Here is a 17901-nt window from a genome sequence, read left to right on the forward strand (position 1 = left end):
CTGCATGAAAAATTGTTACATTCTGAAAGACAAATGCCCCAGCTCTGAAAATTCTCTTTTTATTTAACGTTGACTGACTTTACTTATTTTTCTCAAGCTCCGTCACATTTTCTGATTTTTTTTTTGGGATGTTGATGTTACTGTTGCCTTCTCTGGAGTCAGTGAGGAATAAATGCAATGGGGCGAGTTACCCAAAGTCCATGAACCAAGGGCACGCTGGGCTTCGACAGATTTTCTTGCAAGGAATGATGAGCACGGGTGGCTAGCTTGACCCACATTAACTTTGCAGCATGAGGAATGGATATAGGAAGAAGAAAAAGAATTTTATTATTATTATTATTATTACCACCGAATGACAGTCTGAAAAAGAGCAAAAAAATAGATGTAAGTGATTTACCCCGAGTCACACAAAGAGTTGCTGACAAACCTAGGATTTATTCTTTGCATTTATATATTGCTCGATTTAACTAGAGTTCAGAGCAATGCACAACAATAAAAAAAATAATAATGCAAAAACATCTATGTCAAAATAACAACTTAGTGCCATGATGTAGCCACTGGCTTGCACCATGTAAAACCCTGCAGCCTGAGAAGCTGTGGTGGCCTCCGTACGGGCTCCTTGCACCAGTGTGCAAGGATCATCGTTCAAGAAAGTCTCTCGCAACTGATGTAAGGTGGCCCAGGTTGCAGAAAAGGATGAAATATGTATGTAGGGGGACCTCAATAGGTGTGCAAGTTATGTGGGTTCAGCTAGTAAACCATGTCTTATGGAAACCAGCTGGTGACATGTGCACCCTTCAGAGCAGTAAGAGGAGATCAGAAATTCTGACTTGCGGGACGCAGCGGCCCACGCTTCAGAAACTGCCGAGTTCTTAGAAACTCTGCGCATTATTTGGGATCATGGGGAATAGCCTATTCTGTAAGACCCCAGGGGATCACGCTCAGTCACAAAAGCAACTGTCCTCACACCAAGACAAAAAGTAGTTTTACTAAAACAGAAAAATAAGTCCAGTCGTATAAAATGTAGAAACCAGATGTGCAGCCCCAAATACAGAAGAGTCTTCTCCATCTGCAGGAAACATGGGATCCCTCCTCAATCTCATAAAGGTATCGTCTCTCTTAAAACCCTTGGAATCAGGAAATCCATTTCGCTAATAAAAAAAAAAAAAAAAAAGCAGTCTATTGGTGACCCAATCTTGTGGACATTTCCTCTTATCTTTTTGATCCTGGGATAAGAAATTCTCCTGCATCTGGCTCCCTTACTGAATCCACTTCAACGTTTAGCTGGGAAAAGGAAGGAAAACTGCCCTCTAGAAGCCTTTGAGAAGCACAGCTGCCTCTTCCCCTGCTCCCCTTGACTCAACTTCCTGAGATTCATGGAGTCTCCTATCAATGAATCATCCTTTAGGGGACCGACCTTCCTATCAACCACCAAACCTCCCACTCCTGGGGAAGCTCCTCGTTTAACTCTGTGGTAAGGACTAGCCAGCCTTTATACACAACCCACGCGTGCATGTACCAGATGGACGTCCCTTATAAATTCCTTTCATCTCTTTGCTCCAAATGCTTTGGCTTCACATTCCTAATGGATGGCATTGTCTGTAGTTTTGCAGAAGCATCATTATCTGGGGGAAAGAGAACGCCAGAAAGGAATGGATGCCACCGTGTTTGAAATAAGATGAAAGGCGCGAAGGCGCTCTTCCGCCGTCAGGGAGAGAAGGAGCAGCAGAATGTATCACACGCACCGGTAATGTTATAATCATTCAGAAAATCCTGACACCAAGTGAAAGAATGCAAGAAGGCAGAGAGATGAAAGCGTGGATCTTTTATAGTTTCTAAGAAAAGACTGTGAAGTATTGTTCAGAGGAATGGACGGGGTGTTTTGAGAGGTTTCAAGTATTGTATTAAAATCAGTAAAGGACAATGGGAAGAAAATGTAACAGCTGTAGTGCATTACACAGGCTGAAAAAAACCTAGCATCCACTCGGGGAGGGAGCCAGGTTCTGCTTTTCCAGGGGTTATATTTCTCTGAAAATCAAAGGAGTCTAATAATTCACTATACCACTGCCACCCTCCATCTCACTTGATGGCGATTTTTAACCCGTGACACATTTTGGATTGGTTCTACGGCACAGTTAAATTCTCATGTTGATAAAGGACTCACCAGTTTTTGTGGGTCAGGGAGGGGGAATTTTGAGTTCCTGATCGGAAGCCGTACTGAAGGCAGAGGGTAATCAGACAGGTTCTGCTTTGGTCTTGTTGGTACCCGCACTCCACGCAGAAGCCCACAATCAACAATTGTAAAACATTAATTTAAAAAAGTAAATTAAATAAATTGCCATACTTGGCAACTCTTCTTTACAATCAGCAATAACTATAAAACATATTTATTTTTCTGTTATAGCTTACAGTCAGTGTAGGAGGGGCAGACACATAATCCCAACCAAGTGGTCCTTACTCACTTCAGGGCTTTCCCCAGGTTCACACTGCAGGCTTGTATTTTCAGAAACAAGAAGATGGTAACAGTAAACTTACAAGGTTTTGTTCTTTAAAAGCTCAGGTCCTATTACTATTCTAACTTTCAGAATTTATAAGAATGCATGCAAACTTTGGATTCCGATTTTGAGTGTGAAAAATGAAGTCAGGAGAAGCCACGGTGCTTGCTCTGCGTCCCCTGGGCTGCCTGCATACTGAGCCTGGAGGCAGAGATAGGGATGTGGGGGTCAGGTCCTTAGAAGCATTCACCCTAAGCTGCCTTCAGTGTGAATGGTTATGTGTAGCATGGTTTGGATGCTGAATCAAAACCCCCATCCATTAATTTCAACCATCTTTGAGTTGCTTGAACTATCATGCCAGTGGGCCCTGAAACATGGGTCGTGGGTATCCCTCACACAGAGCAGCCTTAGATGGCAGAAGATGGTTTGACCCATTCTAGTCCTCTCATAGCCCTTCTAGATGGGCGATACGTGCAGACTGGCAAGCTAAGAGTTGAGCCCCTGCAGGACAAAGGATAAGAAAGAGCTAGGGTAAGAGGACATTTCCAGCTGGCTTTCTCAGCAGAAGGCCTTATGGAATAAGTGTTGAGACTGGTTGACAGCTCTAAGCTCTTCTGGGGAGACCAGTGTTAGGCTCAGCCCTTCCACAGTGGCCGTAGATGATGCTTCAAGCAGCCGACAAAGCAGAGGCCAGGAAGCAAACCCTAGCCCTGTGCCTGGCAGAAAAGAGCAGTAATAAACAGTTGTTCACTCTGCTCATTATTGTTTCTCTGCTCTCTATAAGAAGCAAGATTTCTTTCAGAAAGATAAAAGAAAACCCACGAAAAAGAAAAAAAAAGCTTGTCTGCATTAAACTTGCTTTTCACCATTCTGTCGGCTTTTGTTCGCAGGTAAGAGGTGTCCTGCGCGCTGTCCTGTGTGCTCTTTCTTCCCTGGTTATTTTACCAGATGTTAATTCCACCAGTGTATGCATGTTGCTGTCTTTCTGGTAATTATTCGGTGTCTCGTGGCTTCTACTGACGCACGAGTTCAGTCCGTTGCGTATGGAACTGTGCAGCGAGTTCATTCAGCGCCATTGCTGGTTGGCAGTACTGAGGGCAGACTCCTTGCGTTGGTTAGTAACTTTGGAACGCGCGTGTCTGCCCTCGCTGCCGTCATCACCATTCTCCATTTCTTTCCCCGCCGGCAAATTCCCTTCCTTGGCCATTTGAAATGAAAGTACAAATGGGGCCTCCTCGTTAAATATGCCGGTCCCTTGCCAGCGTTACAGACAGCCTCGGCCGCCTTCCTTACAGCGGTGCACAGATCCGTGCAGACGCGGGAGCTTAACCGAAAAGAGGGGGTCCAGCAGATGTGCACGCTCACAGCTGAGGAAGAAATCACAGACATTAGGGGAACCCGCTCCTGCTTCCCAAAACAACCCCATTGTGTATTTTTTTTTTTGGACCCTGCAGTTTGCTCCTCGTCCAGCTCAGTCTGAACCAATAATGGGATCCTGACAGCAGGAGCCTTTATTTTCAACTGCCTAGGAGACTCTTCCCCACTTTTAGATCTCCTCCCAACTTACTTGGGGGTTTCCGAGGCTGAGAGGTACAGGCCTGCAGCAATCGTCAGCTGCCTGACCAGTGACTGAATCAGGATGCAGGGCAGGGAAGGTCAGAGGCAAGATTTAGGCGACACAGAAAGCACCAGGCCAGTCCATGAATCCATACAGAGTCACAGGAATTACAGGCTCATCGTTTAAGCTTTCTAATCCAATATATAGCAGTGGAAGCTAGGATGACTGACAACAAAATAACAGGTCTGGAAAAAAAAAAACCAAACCCAGAGCCACTGGCCTCCAGCACGTCACACGGGCGACCTGCTTCAGCAGCGGGGAGGGAATACCACTCGTGCTGGTGGAAGAGTGGCACCGAGGAGGTCTAATCTTACAGGAGATGTGCCCGCTGGCTCCTCGGCCGGCCAGAGGCATCTGGAGAAGGGCATTTAAAGCAGGAAAAAAAATCAGGCAATAAGCTTTACATGGCAAAGGGTGTCAAATCAAGAAATGTGAAGGGACTGATGCTCTCTGGGGTGGCTTGTGGGTTCATCTGAGTTACTTTTGGAAGACGTATGGGAAGATACCTCAGCAATTTGACTGGTACATCCTTAAAATAAAACAACATAATTTCCCTTTCATTTTTAGTAGTGATTTAGCTGCAAGATCATTCCTGAGTGGGATCATGAGGAAATAGATTGGCTCGGGAATTAAAGGGCAGGTCAGTCATAAATCTCCATCATTCATCTGCAACAACCCAAGCTACGGCTTTCTGTAATAGACCATGCTGGCTCCACTCCTACTTCTCTTTCCTGCCTTCTTCAGGAGACAGCTGACAAATGAACGAGATGAAATATGCACTGGAAACGTCAAAAGGTTTTCCCCCATCCTTCATTCTTTAATCTCCTTCACCTGCATTAGTGCCAGCCACGCTAAACTTCTCCCAAAGATATCGCTCCCAGCAGCACCTCACCTGCAGCTCAAGAAAGCCTCTGGCCTGCCTCTGCCGCACAAACAGGACACCCGGTCTTTGATTTTATTGTGATAACAAAACAAGAAGAAGTAATACGTTCTTCACTGGAAAAGAGAAGCGGGGGAATCGGCAATGTAAGGGTTGCTGAGTCCTGACAAATTCACCTCACAGTGGCTGCACGCCAGGGTCCATTCCAAATGGGGGAGGAGAATAAAACCACTTCCAGACACACACTCCCCAAGAATAAGCCCTGCACAGCCTGGATCTGGTGTTCCAACAAAAGAAATCTTTATTTAAAAGTCAATATTATGCGGCAGGGATCTGACACATTACATGGTGATGGGTCCATGGTGGTAATAAACTATTGCACATCACGAGCCCGATCCCTCTGCATCCCTTAAAATGTTGCTTTCTGTAGGGTAAAGCAAGTCTGCTTCACTGCCCTCAGTGGGTTTTGTAGGTAGAACCACCAAGAAATCACTCGTCAGACTTTGGTGGCATTTCAACAAACTTTATTTACAAATCAAGATCTTCCCTGGCAATCATCTGGCACACGGCCAGCTTCTTTGGAATGGACCCCAGGTAATAAACTGTTGTGAATCACGAGCACATTCTTTACGATTCCCCCCCGAGAGTGTTATTTTCTTTAGGCTCTCCTAGTGCATGGCCGTGTGGGTTCCCTCGCCCTTGGGACGTCCCCAGTACCCTTCTCCAGTTCCTGATACCTCTCAGGACGCCTTCTCCTCGTTGCATTCTTTCTTCCCCCTGCTACCTAGGGGGCAATGGGGAATGCTGCGTGAGCAAACCTCAGCGAGCGCCTGCAAGCTCCCGCTTCACCGAACGGCAGGCTTCAAACAGCACAAAAATCTCCAAACTCAAACGAGAACGGCTGCGTTGGTTGGAGCTCCAAATGTGCCTTGTGAAATATTTCTCTTCAGTACAAGGCTTTGATTGCAAACAAAGGCATCACAGCCTTCAAAGCCTGCAGTTTCTACAGAACTAAAACCACTCCTAGCACGCTACACTGCACTTTTAATTTCTTTACACTTGTGCAGTCCTTGACTTTGAAATCTTTTACATGACAGAGAAATGTAGCCCACAGATTGTTAGGGCAGGAAAAATATATTGAAATGTATTCTTAGTTTGCTATTTTGCAAATAAAAAGTATTCTAATAGCAAAGAAACAAAAAGAAATGTCCAAACTCCAAAAGCAGGACTCTCTCTTGCAAGAAGTTTGAAGGATAAAGGCTATCTTCCAATGCTTGGACCATTGACTCCCAAATCATAGGTTAGACGCTACTGTAGGGTTTTGGCCAAAATGTCCCAAGGCTAAGTCCTCACACAGTCTCACAGTCATACCCCAGTTCTTATGGCCTGGATTGGCCACTGTTGGAAACAGGATGCTGGGCTTGATGGACCCTTGGTCTGACCCAGTATGGCATGTTCTTAAGTTCTTATTACTAACTCCGGGGCTGGATTATCCAAAAGAGGTTGGAGGAGAGGGGAGGCTGAATCTCCAGGACCCAAGGCTGCAGAGCAAATAGCTCCCCTCTCTCTCTCTTTGGATGTACTCACAGACTCTTTGGTGCTGAGCTGTCTCTGGATCGGTAATCGAGCTGGACACTCGAGTTACGTGTGCCAAATGTAACCCTTGGGCTGCTAGTCCCACTCTAACTTTCCTCACTGAACCTTGAAGATAATGTATCTCCTTGTTCCTTGGCCAATTCCAGGTACTCTTGCACCTTCTGTGGAGTGGGTGCTCACAGTGCTGGACCTTTTCTGATATTGGAGCTAGGATTACTAGCTGGTTGCAATGAAGTCTCCATTCGACCACATTTCTCTAAAGCCTGGATCCATTGTTGAATCGCTCCTGGCACAATAGTAGGTAGAGAGGTTTGCAGTTGTAGCAACTCACATTCATATGCTTGTCACAGATGGCTGCAACCCCATCCTAGGGATTGCAGCAAAGCGAATGAGGATGATTGGCATACCCCAGTGGCACCCTGCAACATCACGGTGGAAGGGTGAAAAGCTGATTCTGATAACGATCTCACTCCTCCATGGGGAAGGGAACAAGCACTTTGGTTCCATGGCTTCAGCAGACACCCAGCTGCAAAGTCTCATGGCTGATTGGTTCAGGCTTGGTATGACTAGGCATACTTCCAGCCCCTGAGCATCCAGATGCATGACTAGAGGATTCAGTAGGCCCAACAGTGGCTCCCTCAGTGGATGGCGATGGTCCTCTAATAGCTGACAAAACCAGGGGAGGAGATGCATCGTCAGAAACCTCACGAAATTTACATCCGGGCTTGGCATCCCTCACATTATAGGCGTGCAGGCAACCATTGTTAGTGCATATGGCAGCAGCTACACTCCTATGCCATGCCATTCTCCTTACTAACAGGCCGATGCAATAAGACGCGCTAAAAACGTGCATTCAAACCGGGCATCCGTTTTTTTTAACGTGCACGCAGCCATGTCTCCTGGGCGCCCAATGCAATTTGTAAATGAACGCTAGGCAAGATTTGTGCATCCCGAGCCCTCAAATGCATCGGGCGCCCAGGAGACGTGGCTGTGCACCCACAATTCCAATACAGGCTTCCGTTTTATCCCGCCTCAGTTGATTTTTCCCACTATATACACACAATATCCAGAATTTATTTTTTTTTTAGATCAGCTCGTCACATTATTCCTTTAATCTTGAACACCTCAAGCAGCAGATGTAAGAATTGCAACGATACTTGGAAGGAGGAGCCACACAGAACAGTAGTTTTGCATTTCTCAGGAGCCCTTGACTGGCGGAATGACTTAATGCCAACTCCGGGGCAGGAGTTAAATTTGCCATGTTGAAAAGTGTGTGCATTGGGTGCCTGGAAATTTACTGCATCAGGGGGTAACAGCTAATAGCCTCATCTACATGTGATGGAGCACTATTGGCTACGCAGTTGTCTGGGCATGCGATTTGGGTGCACGAATCCCCTTATTGCATTGGGTGCCAGTCTAATGCATCCAAAACACGCGTCCTATCGCTCGTTAACATGTGCTAGGCCGGGAACCCTTTATTGCATCATCCCCTAAGTAAGGGGGAAAAAAGCACAATAGTATGCAATGGCTGAGGGACTCTGGCGGAAAGAAAGTAACGAGCCCTGGAAGGTATTGCTCACTTAAACATCAACCCAGGAAAGAGATGGCAAGAAAAAAAAAATTTGCTGAAGAGCACAGAGGGACAAGTTTTCTTTACATCTCTGAAAAGTCTCTGCCTAAACTTTTCTTTTGTACCTCCCTCCTTTGAGGCTTAGGTGAGCAGCGCAAAGAGCGATGCCTTAAAGACTAGGAGCCAGGCTCCATCGTTCCGCGATGGCTCTGGAGATGTTAAGCACCTCCGATTCCTTGCACCTTATAATCTTCTGCAAGTGGGCAAGGGTCGCAGCGGCAGAGGTGACCGAGAGCTCTCTCATTGTAAGAAGAGCAGATGGGCATCAATCACAGCGGGGAAAACCTGGGCCCTCTGAACCAGCAGCCTCTCTGCTCTGCCCATGGGAGCCCATTAGAGATGTTCTGCTTTTGAATCTAATTTTAGGACATGCCGTCTGAATTCTGCTTCACGTTATCAAACAAAGAAACCTTGCAGGCTGACACGCCAACTCCCTTTATTCTAAAAAGGAAAAAAAAAACATCGATTTTAAAAACTGAAGGCACCAGGACAGACCTTTGGAAGAAAAGCTGATGTTTTTGATCTTCTAAGTTCAGCAGCAGTTTCCGTGGATCTTGTTAGCAGTTTTAGTGCCCATCATGGCAGGGACTGTAAGGCCCCCCATGCCCGACTGCTCTCGTCAAAGCTCGCCATCTCCGAAGAGCAGGGTGTCGGAAACCTTTCGAGGACGCAACGCACATGCTGAACCAGAAGGGCTGCAACATCGTCTAGAGATCCTCCTCATTTCTGCTGGTATTATTTATTTATTTTATTTATTTATAGGTTCTTTTATACCGAGGTACGTATAGCTATACATCACCTCGGTTTACAGTGAAACAATAATTTAGCAACCAGCTTTACATATAACAGTTTGAACACAGAAAAACCTTTAACTGAAAAGTCTTTACAAACAATGCTAACTTCAATAACTATGAAAACCAAAATATATTTATATTTATGTACTATGCGGGATAACATTAACTGACATAGGCAAAACCAAAGTTCCATTAAGGTCAAAATGTTGCATGAAAGATATAGGGGGGAGGGGTATGGTTTAGCAGTATGCAAAGGATTCAAAGAGTGAATGCTTGTTCAAACAGCCATGTTTTAAGGTATTGTTTGAATGTTTTGTGACATGATTCAGTACGTAGGTCCAGCGGCATGTTGTTCCAGATATTGATACCTGCAATGGAGAATGAGCGGTCTCTGGTGGATACGAGTTTGACGTTTTTTTGAGGATGGACATCTAATTTTGCTTGGTGAATACTTCTAATAGGTCTGTTGGATGTGTGAAATATGAACTGATCCGAAAACCATTGCATCTCTTGGTTGTGAATTGATTTGTGTATTAGTGAAAGAACTTTGAAAGTAATTCTGTAGGAAACTGGTAGCCAATGTAGGAACATGAGTGCTGGAGTAATATGTTCATGACGTCTAGTATTGGTAATTAAACGAGCAGCAGCATTCTGCAACATCTGTAATGGTTGAATTGTGCTTTTCGGAAGGCCCAGTAGAAGTGCATTACAATAGTCAATTTTAGGTAGAATTGTAGCTTGTAATACAGTCCTGAAATCCTGTGAGTGTAATAACAGCTTAATTCTTTTCATGGTATGTAACTTGAAGAAGCCACTCTTAATTGTAGTCGAGATGAAATTCTTCAAGGTAAAATGATTATCAATTAACTAATTGCATATTACATCTTTGACTTCCAGACGTCCGCCCAGCCCAGCCACCACTAGAGCACCCGCTGAGGTTCACTGGAATTTAAGCAGCAGGGGTCACTTGTTATTAGGGGTGAAGAGGTCTGGAGCTTGTCCGAGACCTTTTTTTAAAGCTCCATGCATGATGGGGGGGGGGAAAGGCTGATGTGCACGGAGCAGGAGAGAGACCTTGGGGTGATAGTGTCTAATGACATGAAGTCTGCGAAACAATGCGACAAGGCGATAGCAAAAGCCAGAAGAATGCTGGGATGCATAGAGAGAGGAATATCGAGTAAGAAAAGGGAAGTGATTATCCCCTTGTACAGATCCTTGGTGAGGCCACACCTGGAGTACTGTGTTCAGTTCTGGAGACCGTATCTACAAAGAGACAAGGACAAGATGGAGGCGGTACAGAGAAGGGCGACCAGGAAGGTGGAGGGTCTTCATAGGATGACATACGAGGAGAGATTGAAGAATCTAAATATGTACTCCCTGGAGGAAAGGAGGAGCAGGGGGTGATATGATTCAGACTTTCAGATACTTGAAAAACCTTAATGATCCAAAGACAACGACAAACCTTTTCCGTCAGAAAAAAATCAGCAGAACCAGGGGTCATGAGCTGAGGCTCCAGGGAGGAAGACTAAGAACCAATGTCAGGAAGTATTTCTTCACGGAAAGAGTGGTGGATGCCTGGAATGCCCTTCCGGAGGAAGTGGTGAAGTCTAAAACTGTGAACGACTTCAAAGGGGCATGGGATAAACACTGTGGATCCATCAAGTCTAGAGGGCGTGAATAGTGGAGGCAGCAAAACACTGCACGGAGCGGCAGTAGCCACAGCGGCATTCAAACACTGCACGGAGCGGCAGTAGCCACAGAGGCATTCAAACACTGCACGGAGCGGCAGTAGCCACAGAGGCATTCAAACACTGCACGGAGCGGCAGTAGCCACAGCGGCATTCAAACACTGCACGGAGCGGCAGTAGCCACAGCGGCATTCACGGAGCGGAATGCCAGTGGCCAGTAGTTACTGTTCCACCTTCACGGAGCGGAAGGATGGAGGGCTGCTATTTCCAAAAAAATAAATAAATAAATAAAAACAGGGGTGGGGTAAGAGTATGGGGCAAGGGGGTGGCCTGCTTGTTGCAGCGGTCGCTACCCCCAATTGAGCTGGATGTCACTTGGATGCAGATACAGAGCTGCTCTCTAAATTGGGTGGAGGGGAATTAGGGCTGGAGGGTACTGGAAGCCAATAGTAACAGGTGGGAGAGAGAAAAAGGGAAAAAAAATGGATAAAGTGCATAGCTTGCTGGGCAGACTTGATGGGGCCATTTGGTCTTCTTCTGCCGTCATTTCTATGTTTCTATATTATGTTTCTATGTATTGTCGGTTATCGTTTGTCCGCCAAAGGTCAGCCAAAGAGGCTGCCGTGTCGCCCTCTGACTGGACTCACGGAAAGCATTTGTGAGCGGCTCGAGAGCCCAAACCTCCTTCAGCAGGGTCCGGGCAGACTTTCCATTGGTCTGACGAAGGGAGCATAGCTCTCCCCTTTTTATCATTTTAAATTCTCCACTGGGAAAAAAAAAACCCAAAAAACCAAACTTGGCAAATGTACAAGATGAAATAATACAGAACATCCAGCAAATCAAATCAGAATAGAAGATTTATATGAGAAACACAATCTTAATGAATCAGTAAAAGACAACTTTTTTCTTCCGAAAACACAAATCCCATTGAAGCTTCCAGAAGATTTAAATAAACTTAATGGAGATTTTTACATTGTTTGAAACCCAGAGAGTAATTAGTGAATTAAAATGATCTAAATCTCCGGGAATAGATGCTTTTGGCCTGCAATTCTATCCATTATTCGTAGAAGAAGTAACGAGGACTTTGCTGCCTGTGTATAAAGATGCTTTAGGCAGGAAGATACTATTCTCATTTTAATTATATTAATACATACATCAAGGAGGGACCCGCAATTACCAGGGGCCATGAAGACATAGTTCATTAATCAAACAGGATATTAAGATCCTAGCAAAAAAAAAAAAAAATCCCGTCAGATGGACAAATGGGGAATTCTGAAAGGGGACCATTGCAGTCAAGTCGGATATCCTGGGTCAAGCATTAGAAGGCTTATTGTGGAACCTGAAGAAGTAAGGGGAGGAAAGAGTTAGGCGATCTGCGATTATCAGCGCAGATGCAGACAAAGGCATGTCACCCGGGTCTCGGGATGCCTCAGAAATATGGAACGGGGAGAGACTTTTGGAACTGGGAAAAAAAAGTCCTAGATGAGTCCCCCATGATTGTCAGTGGTCACAGGCCCACAGGGGGAGGGGCACTGGCTTTCTCTCACCTTTTGCTGTTTCCATTGGCTATGGAGAGGGCAATATTTAAACAGCCTATGGACCTGCAAGTCCCAGCAGCTTTCCTTCGTAAATCCCCACATGTATATTGCTGGGATGGCCCTGGCCTCGCCCCCCAGTGCTGCCCGCTTTCTCCTGCTACAGAGTCATCTGGGCCTCGGTCTGCCTGCCTGTGCCCCACAGCGCAGTAAAGTCGGCTTCCCCTCTGAGCGCTGAGAATCCTTCACCAGTGGACCTGTAAGAGCCTGGGAGTGAGGCCTTCACCAGTGACTTGTAAGAGCCTGGGAGTGAGGCCTTCACCAGTGACTTGTAAGAGCCTGGGAGTGAGGCCTTCACCAGTGACTTGTAAGAGCCTGGGAATGAGGCCTTCACCAGTGACTTGTAAGAGCCTGGGAATGAGGCCTTCACCAGTGACCTGTAAGAGCCTGGGAATGAGGCCTTCACCAGTAACCTGTAAGAGCCTGGGAGTGAGGCCTTCACCAGTGACTTGTAAGAGCCTGGGAGTGAGGCCTTCACCAGTGACTTGTAAGAGCCTGGGAGTGAGGCCTTCACCAGTGACTTGTAAGAGCCTGGGAATGAGGCCTTCACCAGTGACCTGTAAGAGCCTGGGAGTGAGGCCTTCACCAGTGACTTGTAAGAGCCTGGGAATGAGGCCTTCACCAGTGACCTGTAAGAGCCTGGGAATGAGGCCTTCACCAGTAACCTGTAAGAGCCTGGGAGTGAGGCCTTCACCAGTGACTTGTAAGAGCCTGGGAGTGAGGCCTTCACCAGTGACTTGTAAGAGCCTGGGAGTGAGGCCTTCACCAGTGACTTGTAAGAGCCTGGGAATGAGGCCTTCACCAGTGACTTGTAAGAGCCTGGGAGTGAGGCCTTCACCAGTGACTTGTAAGAGCCTGGGAATGAGGCCTTCACCAGTGACCTGTAAGAGCCTGGGAGTGAGGCCTTCACCAGTGACCTGTAAGAGCCTGGGAATGAGGCCTTCACCAGTGACCTGTAAGAGCCTGGGAGTGAGGCCTTCACCAGTGACTTGTAAGAGCCTGGGAGTGAGGCCTTCACCAGTGACTTGTAAGAGCCTGGGAGTGAGGCCTTCACCAGTGACTTGTAAGAGCCTGGGAATGAGGCCTTCACCAGTGACTTGTAAGAGCCTGGGAGTGAGGCCTTCACCAGTGACTTGTAAGAGCCTGGGAATGAGGCCTTCACCAGTGACCTGTAAGAGCCTGGGAGTGAGGCCTTCACCAGTGACCTGTAAGAGCCTGGGAATGAGGCCTTCACCAGTAAGAGCCTGGGAATGAGGCCTTCACCAGTGACCTGTAAGAGCCTGGGAGTGAGGCCTTCACCAGTGACCTGTAAGAGCCTGGGAGTGAGGCCTTCACCAGTGACCTGTAAGAGCCTGGGAGTGAGGCCTTCACCAGTGACTTGTAAGAGCCTGGGAATGAGGCCTTCACCAGTGACTTGTAAGAGCCTGGGAATGAGGCCTTCACCAGTGACTTGTAAGAGCCTGGGAGTGAGGCCTTCACCAGTGACTTGTAAGAGCCTGGGAATGAGGCCTTCACCAGTGACCTGTAAGAGCCTGGGAGTGAGGCCTTCACCAGTGACCTGTAAGAGCCTGGGAATGAGGCCTTCACCAGTAAGAGCCTGGGAATGAGGCCTTCACCAGTGACCTGTAAGAGCCTGGGAGTGAGGCCTTCACCAGTGACTTGTAAGAGCCTGGGAGTGAGGCCGTCACCAGTGACTTGTAAGAGCCTGGGAGTGAGGCCTTCACCAGTGACTTGTAAGAGCCTGGGAGTGAGGCCTGTCCGGGCAATAAAACTTTCCCGGAGAATGTTGAGGGAGATGCAGCCTGCGAAGGGGTGAACGGGCAGGGTGTGCCAGGTGATAGCAATGCCCAAAGGGAAGACATCTCTCTCTCCACTAATTCCACATCGCGTTACCCTCCCCCCCCCCCCCCCCCCCCCCCCCCCCCAGGCATTGCTCACTGTGGGGTTAACCTCCTGAATGCAGCCTGCAGAGGACTGGTCAAATGGCATTCTGTGCTTTTTCTCTTCCAGATGTCCATCCTATCCAGAAAGGTTTGGCCTTACTAAACCCAAGCCTTGCTTTTCATCTGTTGCTCAGACTCCCAGTTTGATGCTTTCTTCGGCACTCCCAGTAGCTTTAATTAGACTTTAGGCATTTGATTTTTAGCTCTTCAATTGCTTCTAGATCTGAGTGAGGGCTTTTTGGGGTTTTCTATCCTCTCTTAGTACCGTGATTGCAAATATCCCCGAAAAAGTGGTGGAAACTGCAGGAAGGTGGGACCCCGGCTTTATTACTTAGAGAGCAGCGTCCTGATTTCTGGCCCCCCCCCCAATGGATGTGTCCATCCTAACCCCATCCCCTTTAATTCAGAGGACACGAAACAATCAAAAATATCAACCACTGGACTAAAAGGTTTCCCCAACCTATTAAAATGCTGCAGAGTGGACACGAGACACAGTTACCCACCCACCTATAACCTCATGACCTGGCTAGAGGAGGGCCAGTCCCTCCCATCCGACGCAGCCTTTCTGCTACTTATTGGGTTCCCAGGGTCAGGGCGGTTCTTGACTTAGCGGGAACTGCTGGCTCTTTTGGGGGGGCTTACGAGGTCCTGCCCTGTTGGCCCGTAAGGGCTTGGAACGGGTGGGATACGTTCTCCCCTAGGAGATCTCCAGAAAGGAGGACTGGGAGGGCTACACGTGAAAGGCAGGGAGGGGCAACTGTGCTGCAGCCACCCATGGGGAGGATTCACCTGGCCATGCCCCCCAGCGGCGCTGTGTTTTCTGCTTTGTACCGTGTGGGCCAAGAAACGCGGCACAGGGTCGGGGGGAAAAGTAGCACACATGTACACCCCCCGGCCTTTAAATTCTCTGCTCTCTCTGCGGTACGTAAGAGGGGGGGGGGGGGGCGTTTATTCAGGAAACGACGTGGAAGGCACTGAGAGCTCACCAAACAGGCATTGCCCCCCCCAAAGTCTCATCTTTAAACACCGCCGCTCATTTCCAAATATATTTTTGGACAGCAGCGAAATGAACGGTGGCTGATCTACCTCTCGGGTGTGTGTGCATAGGATGAGGACAGAAAGACCTAGCCTAGGCACTGTGAGCAATTTCATTGCTAGGGTTCATGCCACGGCTTGTTCTGTAACGGAGAAGATTTACACACAGACAAGCACTGAGCTGGGCTCACAAAAAGCCTGACGTCTCCTAAAGAAATGTCATCATGGGAGGGGGGGAGAGCCGTGCTTCCCCTCCCCCACCAGGCCTGTTTTATCTTTCCTCTCTAGAATTCACCCTGAGCTTCTCTCTCACTTTCCACCTCCTGCCCCCACGCCATGAATCAATTTCATGCCCCCCCCCCCCCCCCCCGGGGGAGACACTAAGTAATGAGATCAGGAAAAAGAGAAATTAAAGCTTCCAACTGGACCAAGAGCAGTGCAGCAGTCCCTGCAAACCTCCGTCATCGATTACTGCTGAAACCATGGCCGGAGCTGTAATGTCTCCCCTGGGAGCGATGGGTGGAAAGTGGCTGGCCTCCCAGGCAGCTCATTCACTCAGTATTTCTTCATTTATCCCCTGTCAGGAAAAAAAAAAACCCCCGACTTCAGGAACTCCTCTGTCTATGGAAAATTCTCCTCCCCCCCCCCCCCACTTCCAGCAATACAATATTTCAAACATGAGTTTGTCAGTGCTCGCCCATCAGCAATCGAAACGCGTACTTTTTACGCAAGTATTTTGTAATGATTTAAGTTGCTTCACTGCATTCCTGTAGGCGGCCATGTTTAAGGGCGTGTCCCAATGGAATCGCACAGCGGTATCTGGTCGCTTCAGGCAAAGTGTGTGATGTCATTGTATGACATCATAGAGAGCCATATTAAAAAAAAAGATTTATGCAGATTAAGTCGTCTTTTAGCCACATAAATCTGGCCTTTTAAAAATGTACCCCCTTTGTTGGGTTATTTTGTCTGTACAGTTACTCGGACAAACAGGGGATGGAGCTGCAGCTATGCTGAGGGCGGGCTAACACATTTATCCAGAGAGCGGCATTGTTGCGCTGGAGGTGGACCCTTGGCCTGGTGCAGGATTGGTACGGCCCTCTGGGCGGACCCAGAGAGCGCCTGCCACCAGGAGGCGGCGCACAGGAGGTGACAGAGGCTCGCTGGAGCTTCGCCAACAGCAACCCGGGGTTTTCGGCAGGTTGAGCCCTTGGGTACCCGGGCCGCTTGGTCTTAGGTGGGCCTCGCAAGGTCTCCCAGAGAGGAAGTGCAGGGGAGTGCCCACCACGAACAAGGGTGCGCGGTCAATGTTCAAGCAAGCAGGTTCAGGAATCACAAGAGGCCAGAAGAGAGTGTCCGCGTGGATAGCGAGGATCAAGGCCAGTCCAGAATGGTCAGCAGAAACAGGGGTCAGTACCTGTAGTCAGTCCGGGAGTAGTCCGCTCAGGCAAAGGTCAAGTTCCAGTCAGCTGTCAGACATGGTCAGTAGATAGGCAGAGGTCAGTTCCAGGAATTGGTCAGAGATGGTCGGTGAACGGGCAGAGGTCGGATACAGGCAGTAGGCAGACGAGGTCAGGAGCAAGGGTACTACCAGGAATGGAGAGACGCTGGAACAGGCAAACTAGAGACACCGGAGTGTATAACCTGATTGCCAAGGCGAGGGACAGGAAGCAGAGCCTCGCCTTAAGTATCCGGCCTATGTGACATCGTCGGGAGGTGCCACTGCGGGTTTTCCCATCGTTGGCCGCGCGCGTGCTTAGGGGCGGGGCCAAGGACACCGAGGACGCGGAGCCCCGACGGGAGATCCGCTGTAAGGCCTGCATGGGAGACTGCGAGCAGGGGAGCTGGGGACGCCACGAACTGGCTGCGGCTGTGGAGGAGGGAAGCCCGGAGCGCGTGGACGGGAGAGCGAGGTGAGCAGGGCCGGCCGCGGAGCAGACGCGGCCGGGACGCGCAACAGTCATGTTGCATGTTCTCAGGATAAATTTGTGCAAACGAGTAAGTCTGCACCAATAGCAGGCCTTAAGCTATCCAGATAACTTTATCCAGATAAATTCCACTGACTATCCAGATAAATTAATCCAGATCATTTATCTGCTTACCATCTTATTGAATACAGACCTCATGGTCCATATGGACCAATTGGATTCAACATATATAATGCAATCCGTCGCTCGCCTGCTAACGTGGCTGCTCATAGGAGCTTAAGAAATCTGCATGGGAACAACTGATATATCTCTGGAACTATTTGATCCACCAGTGGAAAGCTAAGAGTTCTATTTTATTCTGTGGTGCATGGATATTTATCCTTTTAACTGAAAAGGTGGTGGATGCACGGAATACCCTTCCAGAGTTGGTGGTGAACTCTATAACTCTAATAGGCATGGCATAAGTACCTTAGTTGCTTCTGAGTACCAGCAACTTTCTAAGAAAAAAGCACATGCCCACATCATGTCCCCTTAGAGCCACAGTCAGTCACTTTCTTTATCGTGTGTCTTTGTTTTGATCATCCGCCATTACAATCGGACTGGAGCACTTTGCTGCTGACACACGATATGCAGATTATGCACACAAACAGGCCGATTCAATAAAAGGTGTGGGAGAGCCGGCACTCTGAGTTGAGCGCCCGC

Source organism: Rhinatrema bivittatum, chromosome 6, assembly GCF_901001135.1.
Source record: "Rhinatrema bivittatum chromosome 6, aRhiBiv1.1, whole genome shotgun sequence".
Taxonomy (NCBI): domain Eukaryota; kingdom Metazoa; phylum Chordata; class Amphibia; order Gymnophiona; family Rhinatrematidae; genus Rhinatrema; species Rhinatrema bivittatum.